This window comes from Neovison vison, chromosome 13 (genome assembly GCF_020171115.1).
Source record: "Neovison vison isolate M4711 chromosome 13, ASM_NN_V1, whole genome shotgun sequence".
In the NCBI taxonomy this organism is placed as follows: domain Eukaryota; kingdom Metazoa; phylum Chordata; class Mammalia; order Carnivora; family Mustelidae; genus Neogale; species Neogale vison.
In genome coordinates, this window is record NC_058103.1 from 119298279 (window position 1) to 119307624 (window position 9346).

Sequence of the window (9346 nt, forward strand, 5' to 3'; positions counted from 1 at the left end):
TTTGGAGTTGTTGTCTTTAGACCCAAGTCCTGTAGGGGGAAGATGGTCTGAATTTCTGTAACTACTTTATTGGTTTACTTCTCCCTATTCATGACAGAATCCATAACTGCTTATACAGAGGGTCCCCCAATTGTAATGGTTCAGCCCATGATCTTTTGATTTCATGATGGTGCAAAAGCAGTATGCATTCGGTAGAAATCATACTTTGGATTTTGAATTTGGCTCTTTTCCCAAGCTAGTGATATGCAGGATGATATTTCCTGCTGCTGGGTAGCAGCTGTGAGTGGCAGCTCCCAGTCAGCCACAAGACCACCAGGGGAAACAACCAACACGTTTACAACCATTCGGTACCTATTCAACCAGTACTTTGTTCATCTACTGTATTCAATAAATTACATGAGATAGTCCACACTGCCTTATTAAATGGGCTTTGCATTAGACAATCTTACTGAACTGTAGGCTAAGGTCAGTATTTTAAGCATATTTAAGGTGGGCAGCAGTAAACAATGATGTCCAGGGGTAGGCTAGATGTATTCTTTTGTTTTGTTTTGTTTTTGTTTTTGTTTTTTTTGGCTAGATGTATTCAATGCATTTTCCACTTAACCACATTTCCAATGTACAATGGGGTTATGTACCAAAGATCAGTAGATGCTAAATTTTCTCTATGTTAGTAATTTCGAACCCAAATTGATTTTTCACATCTACTATAATTGTCATCTTCATTTGATCCACACTGTCCAAATTCTGATATTGTGTGAAATGGGAACATACTGAGTTTTCTGGATTGGTCTTATAGAGCAGTGGGTCTCAAATGGGGATGATTTCGTGTACCCTAAGTGACATTTGGCAATGTTTGGAGGCATTTTTTATGATCACAGCTAGGGTGGAGGTAGTAACGCAACGGGCACTCATTTTGCTTGGAAGGGATGGCATCAAGACAGGAAGAAGTCCCAAACACTGTAGAAAATCCTGACAGCTTCACAGGTTGGGAGAATGTCAAACTCCTTTTAAAAAGACTTAAGTTACTCCCTGTGCTCCCATTATTTTAGTGATTTCTATATATCCCTCCTCATTCCAAAAGGTTCTGATGTGGTTAACTCTCCCTGTAGTTTGACTCAATTTTCCCATTTAAAGCTTATATAGGCTTTAGGACTGATCAATACAAGTTTCAGTTTAGGAGGAAAAATAATTCTAGAAGGACCAAGAAAAACTATCATGTTTTGGCAGTTAGAAGATAGGAGTTAAATTCCTAGTATGTATGTAACGCTAAGTGCTGAGAAGGATATTTTGAAAAAGTATAAATCACAGCTAGTGTCCTTAAGTAATTTATAATTTGCCTGAGAGAGAGAGGCTCAGTGCCTAAGAGAGGATAGCTTCCATTACACATGGCCTGTGTTCAGGGCCTTGAAGCAGGTGGGCGCAGCCCTCAGTACTCTCCCTCCTCTGGCCAGGGAAGGAGGGGCAGAGCTGGAAGGGGTGAAGGTGGTCCTCAAGTGCAGACTGCATGGATAAGGGCTTGGAGGTGGGCACACACTAGGAAAGGTTGTGGGCAGTAAGTAAGCTAGTTAAGAGTTAAAGTTAAGGTTTTATCCTGCAGAGAACAAGGGAGCCTCTGAAGGTATCCAAACAGGAAGTGATAGTGATGAAAGACCACATTTACTAAGTGCTTACGCTTTACAAGGCACATTCATTTAATTTCTTCCTGACAGCCCTATGACTTAGCTACTCTTCCTCCCATTTTACAGATGAAGAGACTGAGGCTCAGGGGGGTTAAATAACTCAAGTCACACAGTTAGTAAGTATAAGAGCCAGGATTCAAACTCATAAAGGCCAGAGTCCACACTCTTAACCACTTCTCCAGACTGCCTCTCGATAGGATAGGAATGATGAAAGCAGAGGAACAGACCAGACACCTTTGGGAGGGTGCTGCCAATAGAGCATTTCAAGGAGTAGAAGAAGTCGATAGGCTCAGATGTTGCTGAGCCATCAGGAATGAAATCTGAGAAACAGCCATTGGATCTGTGATTAGGCAATCAAGGGTGACCTTTAAGAGTTCCGTTTCAGTAGAGGAGTAGGGACAGTGGTTCTTTGTAGGACATTATGGGAGGACTGACAGCAGAGAGAGCACCAGGAAAGAAACTGGACAATGAAAGGACAGGCAAGAGATGGGAGAGAAATTCCCAACATTTTCTTTTGAGACTATGCCGCCAAACAGTGGAACACTTTCTTTACTTAATGGACTATATGTATTTCACCCTGTTCTCTGTTTGGAAGGGCAAGACTAACACATTTCAGCAGGCATGGTTAAAGGAAAATTAGCAAGTGTCACCGAAATTGTTCATTAAAAATACTGCATCAAGTTGAGGTACAATGCAAAGATTTAACTGTCTGAGGGGCATTGTTATGGAGAATGTTACTTGACCTCTTGACCTTATATACTGTATTGGCAGGGCCTGATGGCAGTTTGGAAACTAAGGTAGGAGACCATGAGGGAATCACAGATGAAATAATTCATTTCAGACCTGTTCTGAGCCAAGAGAGAGCAGCCAAAAGCAATGTGTGTATTATGGTTTTAGACAGAAATCCCGAGAACAGCTGCCTGATTGCAGCCCGGACTTCCCAAAACCTGGGCTGCAAAGGGCAGAATACTTATTAAAATTCTTTGCTTTAATCAGCTGTGGGAACCTGAGTTATCAGCCCCTGCTCTAGCTACTGAGTACTTTTCATGACAAATCAAAAGCAGTTTTAGGGAGGCTACATTTTTTTGGAAGGGGAATTCTCCACAAGCGGGTAATTCAGACTGCCTAGGGCAGCAATTAAGGCCACTGAGGAGAAGGTGAGGAGGAGAAGGAGGGCTTCCTGTGGCTGGGGAGCAGTTTCACTGACATTATCCTATAACCATGAACTCCGTCCAGCACCCCAGTGTACTCAACTCTAAAATGTTCTAAGTCTGAATTCTTCCCCCCATACCCATCATTTTGCTTGGGCCCAAGAACTCCTGCAAACTAAAGATGTATGTGAGGTAACCAGGAGTCTGGGACTGCTTGGGCCAAAAGAATCTCAGACTGTGATGCTGTTGGAACATGCTTCCTGCCAAAACTCAGACTCACGAGCTAAGTGCTTTGGCAATGAACTCTCACACTCTGGCTTAAACAGGAAAGATACCAACAGGTATTTAATCTTTAAAAAGTGCAACAGTTTGATGCTGGTACTGCAGTGATTAATCTACCTGTGTGAATGTCCATAGATTCTTTTTCCTTTCTAGTAACGTAGGACACTAGGAAAGTTGGTGGAATCTGGTGTCTTCTCCTTTGGATGTCTTCAACAAAAGTATGTATGCCAAATAGAGGGGAACCTGAATAGGTCTCCTCTTCGTTCCTGGCCATTCCCACCCCCTCTCCCCACCATGTACTTTTAGCTGCCTTATGCCACACCTCAGCCCTCAGGTGACTTTCTTTCCATCCTCCTTTGTCTACCAGGGAGGAGGTTTCTCTCTCCCTGACACTCATCTAAGACAAGATCCCTCCTGATTCCTCTCTACTTCACCTGTTATTCCCCCAAACACGCACATAGAGTCTTTGCATTTTAGAGCTTCACTGCTCACTATGGGGAAGTGTAAGGGCTAACAAAAACAAGGAGGGTAGGAGGCTAAAAAGATTCAAGATTGCCACAGTGACTTGTCAGTTCTTTTCCACAACATCAAGGTTCTGGACTGAAGTGAACAAAGACAAAATTCCTGTGCTCTGGAACATTCATTCTCTGGGGAGATGGACAGTAAATAAAACAACCAACTTATAGGGTAAACTAGAAGAGGGACTATGAATGGAAACAAAGTGGAGAGGAAGGCAAAGAATGCTTTTGGGAGAGTGCTTAGTTTTATAAAGGAGTAGTCAGACTTTGAGAAAAGCCAAAAAGAGGTTCAAGGGAGCAAACAAAGCAGTTGTCTGTGGGATGAGCATTCCAGGAGAGAAAAACACTAGTGTGAAGGCTCTGAGGCAGGGGAACAGCTAGAAGGTCAGTGTGGAAGGGCAGAGGCAGTGCGCTCTTCATTCTGAAAGAAAACCCTAAATCTGAGCCACAATGATCTGGGCTTGAATCTTAGCTTGGCACCTTAAATCTCATGGACCTTGGACTCTGTCTCTCCTCATCTATACATAGTTAAACATGAAGGGTAATTGCAAAGGGTTAAATGAGATACAGAATGTAAAAACACCTATCACGGGACATGGATCATGCCCAGTTCCTACCCACCACACATTAGTCCCTTGCCTCTTCCCCTGGTTACAGGACTCCTCTTATCTAGTTCCTACTGTGGCTGAATAAAGTGTATGCCATTCATGGGCCTCTAAGGGAGCAAGATAAATAACCCTATGGAAGAAAAAGAAAAAAACCCTGCAAACCATATCATCCATGCATAGTATTATTGGCAAACAGTAACAACTCAGTATCCACATTAAAAAATATAGACTTCAGGGACACCTGGGTGGCTCAGTTGGTTGAGTGGCTGCCTTCGGCTCGGGTCATGATCCCAATGTCCTGGGATCAAGTCCCACATCAGGCTCCTTGCTCAGCAGGGAGCCTGCTTCTCCCTCTGCCTCTGCCTGCCACTCTACCTGTGTGCTCGCGCTCTCTCTCTCTCTGACAAATAAATAAATAAAATATTAAAAAAAAGATATTAAAGCTTAAAAAAATATAGACTTCACAGCAAATTATTTACTGACTATTGCTATTAAGATGACTAAAGATTCTAGCCACGGACTTCCTACCTTCTATATTTATGTAATGCTTAAGCATTTTACAACGGGTACATACTATCTTTACAAGTAGAAATCACAATATAGGCTAGTGTTGCTGCAGGAGAAGTGATTCCCTGATCCTCCTCGATCAGTATCAAGTAGCCACTATTCTACCTCACTTATCCAAGCAAGGCCTGTCTCATGGGACCTGACTTTAGGAATCCTTACACCTTCTTTGTGGGGAAACTGGGTGCAAATAAGGCCAAAGGGAGTTACAGGGTTCACAGATGAAGGTCCTATGGGAGTGTCCTAGCCAGCAACTGTGAACTCTGGTCCCAGTTGAAAAGGGGATGGATTAACTCATGGATTGTGAACCATTTTCTTAATAAAATTAAAACTCTTGCAACGGCTGCCACTAAGGAAAGAAAAAGAGACCCATGAAAATAAAGTATCTTGAATTAAGCTGACTGAACTCCTTTTATGATTCAAGATTGTTGACACTGGAAAAAAAACACATCTCTTTTTAAAGAATACTAGGTTAAGCATACTATAACAAAAACACATTTCACAACTAAGTAGCTTACGAGGTTGGTCAAAGAGAGATACATAAGCCAGTTCCCAGTGTCTTACTCAAGGATGCATTAAAATGTGCATTACAATCATTCGTTGCAATGCATGCTACCCATTTCCTGGAAAAATTTTAGTTGTTTTTCTCACTGCCAAAAAACCCAAAAAGACAGTTGGTGAGGGGAAAAAATAATGCTTCAGCATCCATAGTTGACCATACGGCTTTTCCCAGTTTAGATATATGAGTCAAGAAAAAAAAAAATGTAGTCCAGAAACATTTTTACATGCCTCATATTGATCATTGCACCCAAAAGGATACTCAGCTTTGCATTAAATACAATTTTGCTTGAATGGAATAGAGTAGACTTCTACTTCTTGGATGCTTTTTAACTAAGAGATTTCTGACTGAAGAAAATAGTGATGGTCTACATTGGACAACCAAGATCCTGTCCAGAAATCAAGCAATACCTCTCTTTGCTTTCTGCTGCTTCACCAGTAACATCAGGACTCCTCTTGAGTTTATCTGATCATAGACTAGAAATCCTCAGGGTGGAAAGACTCCATCTCAGCATTTCTATAAGCATTGGGGAATATGCTCTTCTAAAACCCAGTGTTTTCCATGAGGCAAAATGGCTATGTAAATTGCTTTACTGTCAACACAACAAAGTATAATGAAAAAAGTAAGATCATGGTGTTCTAAAACCAGTCGTATTGCCCAAGGGAAAAAAAAAACCAGAGCTTACAGAATTTATAAGAGAGTCTTATATTTCCTACTTAATAGTAGCCATCAATTTATAATTCAAAGCTATTAATTTCCATGGGATATTTCAAGTAATCCCTTATATCTACCTTTACCTTTCTCACTACCGTTATAAATACATGTCCTGAATACAAAAGTCTGTAGCCCCACTGAGTGGATTTTCCATTGAAGATGCAACTGTAGCAATTTCTAAGTTTATGAGAACTACTGGAATGTGGAGCAAAATCCAATATTTGTATTATGATAGTGCACTTGTAGAACAAGATGAAGTAGACATCCATAGTTGAATGCATGGATTACAAGATTTTCAAGTGAATAATTGCTACTGTCATAGAGACTGGATTATGGGCCATGACTGGTCTGCATTCCTTCACCCCATCAAGGCACTCACACAGGAGTGTGTTAGACAATGTTGTTTTTAATGACTGGCACTCACACCAGAAGCCAGTGTGTAAGGTGGCAAGAAGACTGGAGTGGGATGCAAGAATGAAAAACATGAGTGACTCATTCTATCTGATGCACATACATTTTATGAATTTAAATCTGAAGGGAAACAACTTTTTTTGAGCTTAATTGCTTGTTTGAGAAAGTTAAATGGAAGCGTGTCTAGGACACCATTTTTTATAGGCTCAGTGCCACCTCAAAAAATTCCATACAGACCCATTCTAAAACAGCCGATTCCATTTCTAAAAATCCACAAAGAGGGATGTGGAATCTATGAAATGGAAAATCAGATCCAAGCATGTATGCTTATGCAGAAACTTGATCTTAATTACAATATAGATGCAGGGGCAGCACCAGGGGTAAAGTTTCCTCCCAATGCCCCTCCACCCCCAGCAATCAGATAGACTTGAGTTTGCATCCTTATTCTGATTTTGGGCTGTGTGACCTTGGGCAAGTTAGCTGACCTTTCTTAGTCTCACCTTCCTCACCTTCAACATGGAGATAATAGGTTTGTTGTGAAGATTAAAGGAGATCATGCACAAGTACCCTTTAGCTCCGTACCTGGCACATATGAGCATTCAAGAATGTGTCCTCATGATTTGATGTGGCACACTGACTATAGTTTACAAGCACTTAGTTCTGCTGCCATACCCCAATGTGTTGTGATACGCATTTCCATTTTATGCTTCCAGCTTGTACTAGTCTTCTTACCATGGCATGGGGGGGGGTGGGCAGAGAAAGGTAATCAGTTACATATATTCCACTTTTTGGACTGCTGCTTGAAGCAAGGTGAAAAGCTAGGAAATCAGTAACCAGGACACTGAAAAGAAATTCAGTCTTTTCGATACAATGCTATACAAATTTTGTTGATGTTATACAAATAATGTAATTTATAACATATGGAACATAAAATCATGGATTAAATTTTAAAAGAAATGACAAGCAATATTAAAGAAGATAGGAAGAACCAGGGTGGGCCTATTGCTATGTATTAGTGACTGAAACAGGGATTGGTGGGCTAGATTATGGAGGATTTCATGGGGTCTGACTTCCAACAGGTGGCAAGCTTTAGTCCTCTTCAGATGCAAAACCTTAATGAGTTTGAGTATGCAAGTCTGGAGGATTCTGTTCAAGGCCTCTTTTCAGCAATCATGGAAACGATGTTCTGGGTTTAAGCGTCCTTGGCAAGTTAGCAAGCAGGGTACTGTGTGCACCTGTCCCCTGAAGGGGATTCTGGCCTGATACTGAATGCCCACCATGCTTTCTTGACAGCCCAACCTGCCGCTGTAACGCCTCCAGACAAATGAGGGAAGCCCACTAGTAAGTGCTCACGACCAAGCAAGCCACAAATGCCCAGGGTGTGGAATTTCCACCTCAGTACCATGCCTGAACACTGAAAATAGGCGCCACTCAACCCATACTGCAATGGGATTCCCCCCAGCAGCAATCCACCTCCCCCCTCCACACCCCAGCTTGCATGTTTTATTAATAAATGCAAGATGGCACACGGAGGCAAAGAACGGGAGCTAAAGCATCTGCAGCTGGACCCCAACCAGAGCAGTTTGCAAAAATAAATAAGAAGCATGTGACAAGAAGCAGATTTCCCAGGCTGGAGCTGAAGCCCTGGATTTCCCCACGCACCCTCCTGCTTCCCTCAGCGAGCCAGGATGAAGGTCAGTGGTAAGATACTAGCCCTCCCAGACGCGCACCCTGCAAACCTTGACCGGTCCCCACCCCCGCCCTGGCCACAGGACCCCGACATAGAGGAGGGGAAGCCCTGGCCACGGCCGGCTTCGAAGACACATACCTGCTGCCTGGGCTCGGGATTCGCTAGGCTCTGCATTGGCGCCGGTTGCAGCTCGCGCTCCCGGGGCTCCCCTGTCCGGTCCCCCCTCCCCCCGCCCCCTCGCGGCTCTGCCGCTCCCTGGGCTCCTCCGCCCACCGCGCTCGGGGGCGCGCGTGCGCGGCCTCGCTCCAGCAGCTCGCCGGTCGGCGCCTGCGCCCTTGCCTAACGCGGTTCACCCGCGAGTGCTTACGGTGGCGGCTCGGCTGTCTAGGAAACCGCGGCTTGGGCTGGTCGGACTGGCGGCGGGAGCCGGGCAGGGGTCGGAGGCTGCGCCGCCAGCAGGGCTCCAACACAGCGCGCCCGCGTCATGGCGTGGGTGAGGGGGTCGCGCGGCCCAGTCAGGGGGCCCGCGTGTGCTCCTGTGGAGAGAAGGGTTTCACAAAGAGAAGGTGTGAGGTGAAGGCGGACGGGCGCCCCGGGGAAGCAACAAGTGCGGAGGCCCAAAGGGTCCCGCTAGGGTTTCCTACAGTTGCCGGCAAAGAAGCCTCCTCTGGCTTTGGTGCCGGGCTTTGCAGTTTGCAGAGCTCTTCGCCAGTTTTTCCTTAGGTCGGCACAGGGCATCCTTTGAGGCAGCGAATGGCAGGGAAACACCGCTGTCTGGCCCAGATCTTGACAGAATCGGAGACCACTGACCCTCCGTGTGCTGTCTTGGGAGGAAAATGCCTCTCAGGACCTTCATTTGATGGATAGTCTCAGCCCAGGACCCCTGCAAGACAGTGTTTCCCCACCTTCCCCCCACCTTCCGTTATCAGCCTCTTAGGAGAGCTTTTCAGACATTTTGGTCACGAATCACCGCCGCTTCACTTCCTTCCCCTCCCACCGCCGTGAGGTTCAGATATCAGGGATAAACTGTATAGCTGTTTATGGACGTTATGTGTAGTTGTGCTTCATACGAGTAGTAAGATTTCTCCCCTTGGCGATGATATCAGCCTCTCTGAGAGTGTCTGTTATAGCACTATGTTTCTGGTTAGCAGGTGGGGTCAGTGGAGTAGG

General features: G+C 44.5%; 1 protein-coding gene across 1 annotated transcript in view; it reads right to left on the reverse strand.

Annotated features, from left to right (window-relative positions):
• The window catches only part of TMEM266 (transmembrane protein 266), a 129288-nt gene extending 120866 nt beyond the window's left edge, over positions 1 to 8422 (reverse strand). Inside the window, exon 1 of the mRNA XM_044231205.1 lies at positions 8315 to 8422. The gene's annotated coding sequence lies outside the window, so the exon portion shown is untranslated. The remainder of the gene's footprint in view (positions 1 to 8314) is intronic.
• Positions 8423 to 9346: the final 924 nt, after the last annotated feature.